This window comes from Pongo pygmaeus, chromosome 7 (genome assembly GCF_028885625.2).
Source record: "Pongo pygmaeus isolate AG05252 chromosome 7, NHGRI_mPonPyg2-v2.0_pri, whole genome shotgun sequence".
Lineage (NCBI taxonomy): Eukaryota > Metazoa > Chordata > Mammalia > Primates > Hominidae > Pongo > Pongo pygmaeus.
The window spans coordinates 5,757,663-5,769,656 of record NC_072380.2 but is presented as its reverse complement, the minus strand read 5'-3'; positions in this window follow the sequence as shown (position 1 = coordinate 5,769,656).

Sequence of the window (11,994 nt, the reverse complement as noted above, 5' to 3'; positions counted from 1 at the left end):
TTATAGTTGCTAGCTGTTGACTTTTTCATATGCTTTTTTTGGTATCCACTGAGATGACCTTAAATTTTGCTCTTTTATTTAGTGAGAAATTATATATCAAGTGATTACCAAGTATTTAAAAAAATAAAAATAAATGCTTTCAGAAATAAGCTACATGATTATGATTTGGCATCCTCTTTATATATTGGTAAATTCAATTTGCTATTATTTTTTATTTTAAAATCTGTTTTCATGAGGACAATTGGTTTATAGCTTCTAGTTTTCCTACCTTGTCATGTCCTTATAATATTATGGTGTTCACAGATAGGTTGTTGCATAAAAGAAGTTGAAAACATCTCCCTTTCTTTTTTCATTGTAATTTTTGTAAAGGAGCATTTTTGTAAAGGAGCATGAAAAAGAATGTTATTTCCTTCTTAAACATTTGGATAGATTCACTAGTGAAGCCATCTGGTCTTGATGATTTCTTTGTGGGAAGTTTTTAGCACAGTTTCAAGATCTTGAATAAGTGTAGAATTGTTCAGATTTTTCTATTTCTTTTTGTACTTGTAAAAGTATGTTTTTTCTATGGATTTGTCTATTTTATCTTTAAATTTGTAATTATTTGGCATATTTTCTTATTTTTTAAAGTCTGCAAAAATTGCAGGGGTTTTTTTTTGTAATCCACTGTTAAATCATAAATATTAACTTGTGCTTTATCTCTTTATCAATGTTTCTAGGGTTGATTTATTTATTTATTTATTTTTTTTGGGGGGGGGACAAAGTCTCGCTCTCACCCAGGCAATTTTTATTAGTTTTCAAAGAATCAACTTTTTACCTCAGTGATTTTTATATTGTATGTTATCTTCTGATTTTATTAATCTATTTTGTTTATTAAACAGCATTTAGATAATATCTGTCCTTTGAGTGCCTATTCCATTTTTATCACTGGCATATTACAGATTATAAATATTTTAATGTTTATTTTTCATCCCAACTACTCTTGTTTTTCTCTCCTTTCTTAATAACCAAGCATTTTTTAAAATTATGCCACAACAAGCTTGTAGTTGTAATTTATTTTCCCATTTTCAGTGTTATTACCAGTCATTAAATTTGCACCTTTGATTTAATAAAGACAAACATAAATCATTACTTTAACTCCATCTTTCTATCATAGACATAATATTCCTATGTCTCTACCACCTTCTATGAAATAATTGTCATAAAGCACTAAAGCAGAAAAACAAAGATAAAAACCAACAATTCCATGACTCTGGAAATCAACCAGAGGAAGACTCAAATTCAGAAGCATTTATTTTTGAAAGGATGACTAGATTTTTCAGTAAGGCCAGATGTTAGGTCAAAGAAAAGTCTTGAGAATGATGAGAATCAGAGGCCTTGCCATGACCAGCTCTATCAATTATAGATGTCAATTTGTCTAGGATAAGATTTGGTGTTAGATGTGGTAAACTATTTGAGTTGGGAATGTAAACCCATGACTTTCCAAGCTAAAATTCAGAAATCATTGGCTGGTACAAAACCCACTGGTAAAAGTAAGTACACAGACAAACAGTATTATAACACTACAATTGTGGTGTGTACACTACTCAAATCTTGAGTAGAAACACTAAATAATGAACATATTAAAAATAATAACTTCTCAAGACATAGACAATATAAGACACAAATGGAACACAAATTTAAACAGCCAGAGGGATGAAGTTAAATTGTAGAACTTTTATTAATTCTGTCTTTGCTTATTAGTTTATTTGTTTTTGCAATCAGTATTAAGTTGTCATCAGTTTGAAATAATGGGTTCTAAGATGTTATTTTCAAGCCCCAAAGTAACCTCAAATTTAAAACCTACAACAGTTACACCAAAAATAAAAAGCAATAAATGAAAACATACTACCAGAGCAAACCAGCTTCACAAAAAAGGAAGACAAGAAGCAAAGAAGGAAGACCACAAAACAACCAGAAAGCAAAATAAAAATAAGTATTATTAGATAATATTTACTTAGCAATAATAGCATTGAATATAAATGAACTCTCTGATCAAAAGATACAGAATAGTTGAATGTATTAAAAAAATACAAAACTCAATGATACGTTGTCTACAAGAAACACATTTCACCTATAGATATACACAAGTAGCCAGAAAATAACGAGATGCAAGAAAATGTTCCATGCAAATAGAAACAAAAAAAAGCAGGATTAGCTATACTTATAACAAAATTGGCTTCAAGAGAAAAAGTATAAAAAGAAACCTAGAAGGTCATTATATAATGATAAAATCATCAACTGAGAAAGAGGATATAACAATTGTACATATATATGCACCCAACATATATATTTTTTGTTAATAAAACAAAAAGTTGTTTTTTTGCAACACTAAACAAATTGACAAACCTTTGGCCAGACTAGGATAAAAAGAGAGAAGATTCAAATAAATAAAATCAGAGATGAAAAAATAGACATTATAACTGATACTGCAAAAAGCCAAAGGATCATTAGAGACTACAATAAACTATATGCCAATAAACTGGAAAACCTTAATGAATAAATTTATAGACACATACAATCTACCAAGATTGAATCATGAAGAACTCCACAGTCTAAATAGACCAATAACATGTAATGAGATCAAAGCCATAATAATTAGTCTCCCTGAAAAGTCTGGGACCCAGTGGCTTCACTGCTGAAGTCTACCACACACTTAAAGAACTCAGAGCAATCCTACTCAAACAGTTTCAAAAAATGGAGGAGGAAATACTTCCAAACTCCTATGAGACCAGTATTATCTTGATCCACAAACCAAAAAAGACATATCAAGAAAACTGCAGACCATATTCCTGATGAATATTGACGCAAAAATCCTCAACAAAATACTAGCAAACTGACTTCAACAGTGCATTAAAAAGATCATTCATCATGACCACGTGGGATTTATTCCAGGGATGCAAGGATGGTTCAGCATATGCAAATCAGTGCAATACAACATATCAACATTATAAAGGACAAAAGCCATAAAATCATTTCAGTTGATGCTGAAAAAGCATTTGATAAATTCCAACATCCCTTCATGATAAAAACACTCAAAAATGATAGAAGGAAGATACTTCAACACAATAAAAGCTATATATGATAGATCCACAGCTAGTATTATACTAAAAGGGAAAATTAAAAGCCTTTTCTCTACAATCTGGAATAACACAAGGTTGCCAACTTTCACCACTGTTACTCAACATAGCATTAGAAGTCCTAGCTAGAGCAATCAGACAAGAGAAAGAAACAAAGTGCATCTGAATTAAAATGGAAGATATCACATTTTTTTTTTTTGCAGATGATGTGATATTATATTTGGAAAAATCTAAAGTCTCCACCAAAAAAAAAAAAACTATTAGAACTGATAAACAAATACAGTAAATTTGCAGGATATAAAATTGCCATGCAAAAATCCGTAGCATTTCTATATCCCAACAGCAAATAATCTGAAAAAAGAAGTCAAAATCATCCCATTTACAACAGCCAAAAATAAAATATCTAGGAACAAACCTAACCAAAAAAATGAAAAATTTCTACAATGAAAATTATAAAACATTGATGCAAGAAATTAAAGAGGACACACAAAAAATGGAAAGATATTTCATATTTATGGGTTGAAAGAATCAGTATTTTTAAAATGTCCATACTACCCAGAGAAGTCTACAGATTTAATGCAATTCCAGTCAAAATACCAATGACATTCTTCACAGAGGTAGAAAAAAAATCCAAAAATTTATATGAAACCACAAAGACCTAGACTAGCCTAAGCCATTCTGGCCAAAATGAATTATATTACCTGACTTCAAATTATACTACAGAGTATAATATCCAAAACAGCATGGTACTGGCATAAAATCAGACACATTGACCCACGGAACAGAACAGAGAATCCAGAAATAAACCTATGTACCTACAATGAACTCATTTTTGACAAACGTGCCAAAGACATACATTGGGGAAAGGACAGTCTCTTCACTAAATGGTGTTGGGAAAACTGGATACTCACTTGCAAAAGAATAAAACTAGACCCCATCTCTCTCCATATACAAAAATCAAATAAAAGTGGATTAAAAACTTAAATGTAGGACCTCAAACAATGAAAGTACTAAAATAAAAGATTGGGGATGCTCTCAGGCCATTGATATGGACAAAGATTTCTTTTTTTTTTTTTTTTGAGACACAGTCTCAATCTGTCTGCCAGTCTGCAGTGCAGTAGCACGTTTTCAGCTCACTGCAACCTCCACCTCCCAGGATCAAGTGATTCTCCTACCTCAGCCTCCCAAGCAGCTGGGATTACAGGCACAGGCCACCACTCCTGGCTAATTTTTGTACTTTTAGTAGACACGGGGTTTCACCATGTTGGCCAGGCTGGGCTCAAACTCCAGGTGATCTGTCCACCTTGGCCTCCCAAAGTGATGGGATTACAGGCATGAGCTAGCATACTTGGCAAATATTTCTTGAGTAATATCCCAAAAACACAGACAAACAAAGCAAAAATGAACAATTGTGATCACATCAAGTTCAACAGCTTCTGCACAGCAAAGGAAACAATCAACAAAGTGAAGAGATCACCTACAGAATGGGAAAAAATATGTACAAACTACCCATCCAATAAGAAAACAATAATCCAGATATATAAGCAGCTTAAACAACTCAATTGGAAAAAAATCTAATTATCCAATATAAAAATGAGCAAAAAGTCTGAATAGACATTTCTCAAAAAAAGACATTCAAATGGCAAACAGGTATATTAAAAGGTGGTCAACATCACTGATCACTAGAGAAATGCACATCAAAACTATAATAATATATCATCTCCTCCCAGTAAAAATTGCTTTTATTAAAAAAGAAAGGCAATATTGAATGTTGGTGAGGATGTGGAGAAAAGGGGAACCCCTGTACACTGTTGCTGGGGATGTAAATTGGTGCAACTGTTATGGAGGTTCCTTAAAATCTATAGATTGGTGGCTCATGCCTGTAATCCCCGCACTTTGGGAGGCTGAGGCAGGCGGATCACGAGGTCAGGAGATCGAGACCATCCTGGCTAACACGGTGAAACCCCGTCTCTACTAAAAATATAAAAAAATTAGCCAGGCATGGTGGCGGGCACCTGTAGTCCCAGCTACTCGGGAGGCTGAGGCAGGAGAATGGTGTTAACCCAGGATGTGGAGCTTGCAGTGAGCCGAGATCACACCACTGCACTCCAGCCTGGGCGACAGAGTGAGACTCCGTCTCAAAAATAAATACATAAATAAACAAACTATAGATTGAACTACCAGAAGATCCAACAATTCTACTAGTGGGTATTTATCCAAAGGAAATGAAATCAGTATGTTGAAGACATATCTGCATTCCCAAGTTCATTACAGCACTATTCACAATAGCCAAGATTTGGAAGCAACCTAAGTATCCATCAACAGATGAATGGATAAAGAAAATATGGTACATATAGACAATGGGTACTATTCAGCTATTTAAAAAATGAGCTCCAGTTATTTGCAATAATATAGATGAAACTGGAGGAAATTATGTTAAGTAAAACATGCCAGGCACAGAAAGACAAACTGCATGTTCTCATTCATTTGTGGGATCTAAAACAATTGAACTGATGGAGATAGAGAGAATGATGGTTACCATAAGCTGGGGAGGGTAATAGGTTGGGGGAGTGGGAAAAGTTAATGGGTACAAAAATACAATTAGATTGAATAAATAAGATTTAGTATTTGATAGCACAGCAGGGTGATGACAGAAAATGATAATTTATTGTAAGTTTAAAAATAACTGAAATAATATAATTGGAAGGTTTTAACACAAAGAAATGAAAATCGTTTGAGGTGATGAATGCCCCATTTACCCTAATGTGATTTTATGCATTGTATGCCTGTATCAAAATACTTAATGTACTTCATATATGTATTCACCTACTATGTACCCATAAAATAAAAAATATAAAATAATTTGTAAAGGGAGGAGAAACAGAATGAGGAAGAATACATATTCAAAGAAACAATGACTGGAAACTTTACACATTTGAATAAAAAACAATTGCATATCTTAAAGGTCAAAGAGCCCCAAATAAAATTAACAGAAAGAGGGTTACATCTACATACGTTGCAGTCAAATTACTTAAAGAAGAAAATACTAAAAATGGCAAGAGAAAAATTATTACGACCCAAAGATAAACAGCAATAAGAGTAACAGCTGACTTTTCATCAGAAACAATGGAGACCAGAAGGCATCATGATGACTTACTAAAGGTGCTGAAAAAAAAATAAAATATTTGGCAAGAATTTCGTCCATTAAAAATAGTTTTCTAAAATGATGGTAAATAAAAGAAATTTCAGGGCCAACAAACATTAAGAGAATCCATTGCTAGCATAGCTATCCTAGAAAAACTACGAATGGAAATTTCTCCTATGGAAAGGAAAATGACTGTAAATGATAAAACAATTTCACATGAAGAAATGAAGAACACCAGAAGTAGTAAACGCCTGCATTAAAAAATACTTTTGCTCTTTTCTTTATATATTTTTTGAAATACAAGATTTAAAACAATTAAAACAGCATATTTTTGGATTTTAATAATCTAAGCTTGCATATGTGTATGAATGTGACATATATGAAAATAGTACGAAATAAAGGGGAAAGGGTAGATCTATACTGAAACCAAGTTGCTCTATTTCGCCAGAATATAAATTACTTTTAACATGTAGATGTTTTGTACTTATTTTAAATTTATTTGTATATGTGTTTAAAAGATTTTTTTAGAGCAGTTTTAAGTTATATCAAAATTACTTTGAAGGTACAGAGATTTCCCACATACCTGCTATCCCCACATACACAGCCTCCCAGGTTATCAACATTCCCTACCAAAGAGGTGCATTTTTTGCAATTGATGAATCTACTATGACACTTCTTCATTACCCAAAATCTACAGTTTACATTAAGACTCACTGATGGTGTTGGACATTCTGTGGGTTTTGACAAATATATAATTGCATGTATCCACCATTATAGTATAATACAGTGCATTTTCACTGCCCTAAAAATTCTCCTCTGTACTCCATCTATTTATCTCTCCCTGTCCCCAGCCCCAGGCAACCAGTGAAACTTTTCCTGTCCCTGTATCTTTGCCTTTCTCCACGTGTCATAGAGTTGGAATTACACAGCATGCAGCCTCTTCACTTTTTTAGAGTTAATGACAAGGAATACAATTATCAGATCATATGGTAAGAATATGACTAGTACTCTTATGTTAGAAACCACCAAAATATCTTCCAAAGTGGCTGTAATGTTTTGCATTCCCACTGGCAATGAATGAAAGTTCCTATTGTTCCACATCCCTGCAAGCATTTGGTGTTGTAAGTGTTCAAAGTTTTGGTCATTCTAATATGGGTATGGTGGCATCTCGTTGTTTGAATTTGCATTTTCCTCATAACATATTATGGAAAACATCTTTTCATATGCTTATTCTCATTTGGACATTTTCTTTGATGAAATGTCTGTTCAGATCTTTTGCCCATGTTTTAGTTAGGTTGCTTGTTTTATTGTTGTTGAGTTTTAAGTGTGCTTCGTGTATTTTAGATAACAGAACTTTGTAAGATAAGCCTTTTAAAAATATTTTCTCACAGTCTCTGGCTTTTTGTTTTCTTGAGGTTCTCTTTCATGGAGCAGAAGTTTTTAATTTTAACAAAGTCTAACTTACTGATTTTTTTCTTACATGGATCATGTCTTTGGTGTTATATTTAAAAACTCATTGCAAATCCTAAGGTCATCTTGGTTGTTTCTGTCTAGGAAGTTTAAAGTTTCACATTTTATATTTAGGTCTATGGTTTGAGCTGATTTTTGTGAAGGGTGTGTGGTGTCTAGACTCACCCTTTCTTATGTGGTTGTGCAGTTGTTCTAGCACCATTTGTTGAAAAGATGATTTTTTCTCTATTGTATGTCCTTGGTCCTTTGTCAAAGATCAGTTTATATTTATGTGGTTTTCTTCCTGAGTTCTCTATTCTGTTCATTCATCTATTTGTCTAAGTCTATTCTTTCACCCTAATCATACTATCTTGATTACTGTAGCTTTATAATAAGCCATGAGGTTGGGCAGTATCATTCCCCCAACTTTGTTCTCCTACAATATTGTGTTGGTTATCCTGAGTCTTTTGCCTCTGTCCACAAAATAACTCACTGAGATTTTGACTAGGATTGCATTGAATCTGCAGATGAAATACAGAAGAACTGACATCTTGTCATTATTGACCTGTGGTAGATTTTGATAACTTACACAATTATATCGTAATCCCTAGAGCAACCACTAAAACAATAAAGTGACGACTAAAAGAAGCCACCGAGGAAATAAAGTGACACTAAAACATATTTGTATAACACATGAAAATGCAAATAAAGGAAGAAGAGAAGAACAAAAATGACATAAGATATGCAGTTCAAATAGCAAAACTGTAGGCATAATTCCAACCAGATCAGTAGTTATATCAAATCTTGATAAATTGGACACTCCACTGAAGATGTGGAGGCTACAGAACAAGTTAAAAATAAATATCCTGCTATGCATTGCCTTCAAGAGACAACTTTCACATTCAAAGATGTGAATAGGTCAAAATAAAGAAATTTAAAGATAAATATTTTTTACAAACTGTAAACGTGAGATGATTATTTGTAAGTTTTTATTTGAATTTACCCAGCCTCCTGAGCTGTTTGCAGTAAAAGTTTTGCTCTTCTACAAGTTAGTCTGTCTTACCAAAAGCAGATGTTCTTTGGAATGATGTTTCTAAAAATAGTAATATGTTACTCAGTCCTGTTCAAAACTTTCCAATGGCTTCCTATCTCATTCTATGTAAAAGTCAAAACTCTTCCAACAACCACAGCTATCAGCAACCACAGTATCTATAAAGCTCACCCGCCACCTTTTGACCTTGTGTCTGACAATTTTCAACTCGCTCACTTTGCTCAGCTGCATGAGCTTTCTTGCTGGTCTGCAAACCGTTTTCTTCTAGACATTGCGTTGCCTGTATTTACTGCTGGGATGGTTTTTCATCCACATCTATATCCAATTGCTTGTTCCCTATCTGCTATCCTCTTTTCACATAAATATAACTTCCTTAGTAGGGCCTTTCATGACCGCCTTATTTAAACTTATACCTACTTACCACAGCACTCCCTACCCCTTTACTCTTCTTTATTTTCCTCCAGAGCATTTACTGCAATCTAGCTTAGTATATGTTTTACTATTTTGCACCTTATCTAACAGCCTAGGCTGAATGAATGGTCCAGGAACGCACAGGTTTTATTCTATTCAGGTTATGTTCAAGATCATTCATGCAAAAACAGTACAGGGTACATTTTAAGTCTTCAATAAACAAATGGATGAATTCTGAACTATTAAAACAGTGTTTTAAAATAGTAGATGCTTTTTGCAATCATCCAACTCACAGGGTATGTCTTATTTTTGCAGAACCTTTCTAATTATTTTCTCATTGAGCAAAGTCTACTAAACATGTGAACTGAGAGCCTAAAAAAAAATTCTACTTTGAGGATGGGCTAAATTGTAGAACTGCTAATGTCTTAAATAATACAATGTAAATAGCAATGAAGCCTGGATGTCTATATTTTAATATGTAAAGGTAGATCTCTATCTATCTATCTATATGTATGTATATGTTTGTGAGCTTCATATATATGTGAAAATTATAAAATAAAAATATATAAAACATAAATATATTAGTTTTAAGTTCACAGCAAAATTAAGAGAAAGTATGGAGTGTTACCATATGCCTCTGGATCCCACACAAACACAGCCTCCCCACAGCCACATTCCCACTAGAGCCGTGCATTTGGTACAATCATCTACTTTGACATTTCTTTGTCATCTGAAATTCACAGTTTACCATAGGGTTCACTCTTGGTATTGTACATTCAATGGGTTTTGACACATGTATGATAACATGTATCCACCATTGTAATACCATACAGGGTATTTCACTGCCCTAAAAATCTTCCACTTATTCATCCCTGCCCTCACTCTACCCCTGGCAAACATGATCTTTTTCCTGTCACTGTAGTTTTGCCTTTTCCAGAATGTCATAGAATTGGAATCACACAGTATGGAGCCTTTTCCTATTGGCTACTTAAATATATTTAAGTTTCTTTTATGTTTGTATATGGCTTGATAGATTATTTCCTTTCAGTACTGAATAATATTTCATTGTCAGGATGTCCCACTTTCAGTATGTTTTAAACTATTTATTATTTCTCAACACTCTAATTGTTGAAAAACTTCTATTTTTTTCCTCAGATGCGCTCAGAAGCACTGGCATGACAGGCACGGTATAAATAAGTACCGGGGTACTTCCAAGTGCTTAGATAACTTTACTCTCAGAGCTTAAATTACACAAATGAGTTACGTGAATCAGGCTGCTTTCATAACTTATGTGAAACCACCATTTTCTGAACACTTCCTTTTCCCCTCGAGATCTTGCTCATGTGTTAAACATTGCATGGAGTCACTGCACTCAGACAATTTGGTCACCAAGAAGGTGCCGAATCTGTTGGGCCCTTATTTTTCATTTATTCTGTATTATTATAATATTCCCTGTCAGGCAGACCAGAGTATTAATTCCAGGAGATGCTACATTGCCTTCTTTACTTTTAACATATATTTAACTACCTATGCTGTTGCTTAGAGATATCTCTTTCTGAAGTGGATAAGCTCTTCTTATAACTGAAATTAATTTCTCTTTCTGTTAAACTCATTCTATCATTTTATGAACACTAAGCTAGATGGTTATCACACAAGGATTTAAATTGTAATTCAGCACATATTACAGGCTTAAAATTATAGTTTATAATATCTTCCACATTTATCTTTCCTTTTCCTTTTTCTCTTTCATTCTCTGAAAACAGAAAATGAATTTTAAGTCTATATCTGCATTTTTTTTTGGAAAATCTGTTAAAATCTGAGGTATTGATAAGTTAGATGTCTTTATTCCTTCATTACCTAATTTATGGCAAATTCATCAGAAATGTTATATGCCAAATAGGCAAAATAAAAAAAAATTAAATACTGAAGGATCAACTGACATGCAAATCATCTTGTTAGCTGTAAAAATCAGTAACACAGACAAAAGCATTTTGTTGTTGCTTTTGAGAAAAAACAAAGTAGATATCTGAAAGCTTGGTTTTATTTCAAGAAAATGTATCACAGAATTACCGCATTTTTTTCTAGTGGAATACAATGAAAGGCCATGTGAATATAAGCTGAAGAGAAGGATCATAATAATTAATGGCCTTGGCTTATTAAACACTTTATGTACTAAGAGATTTTACTTCGTTTTAATCAAAATTAAGTTAGTTTGCAGAAAACGTGGACACAAGATAAAAAGAACCTCTTAAAAACCTGTTGCAATGATCATTTTATGACACTTTGTTTCTCCTGACAGTACTTTGCTGAGGCTTCATGGTAAAATTTGCTGTCAGCACTGGGGATTTGGGTGGCCCCCTTTGTGGACTTAGGCGCTCTTGACCTTTGGTTTGGATGCAGATCATTCATTTGATGTTTTATTTTTGGTTCTGATTTCCACTGAAAGTGTGAACCTCAGGGGAGAGGTGTCCCTTGGGCATTTAATTTTTCCATGAGATGGGACTACAAAGTCTGACCTATTTCACAAAGACTTCTTTAGAATGAATTCTTGCAAAAAAAGTTTAAGGTGCAAACTAGCTGCAAAATGGTTTGCATGGCTTGCATGGGGTGAGGTAGCTCATGGCAGGAACATAAAGACAAGTCCAGGACACTGATCAAAACCCCTCATCACTCATCATTAGCAAGTCAGTGGGGGGCTTGGAATCTCTTTGAAGTCACAAATGTTGAGTACATTCTACTTTTCCATAGACATTCAAGCAACATTAACAAAGGAGCTATTTGAACTTTGATGAGAATTATTACACATGTAATTTACATCCATC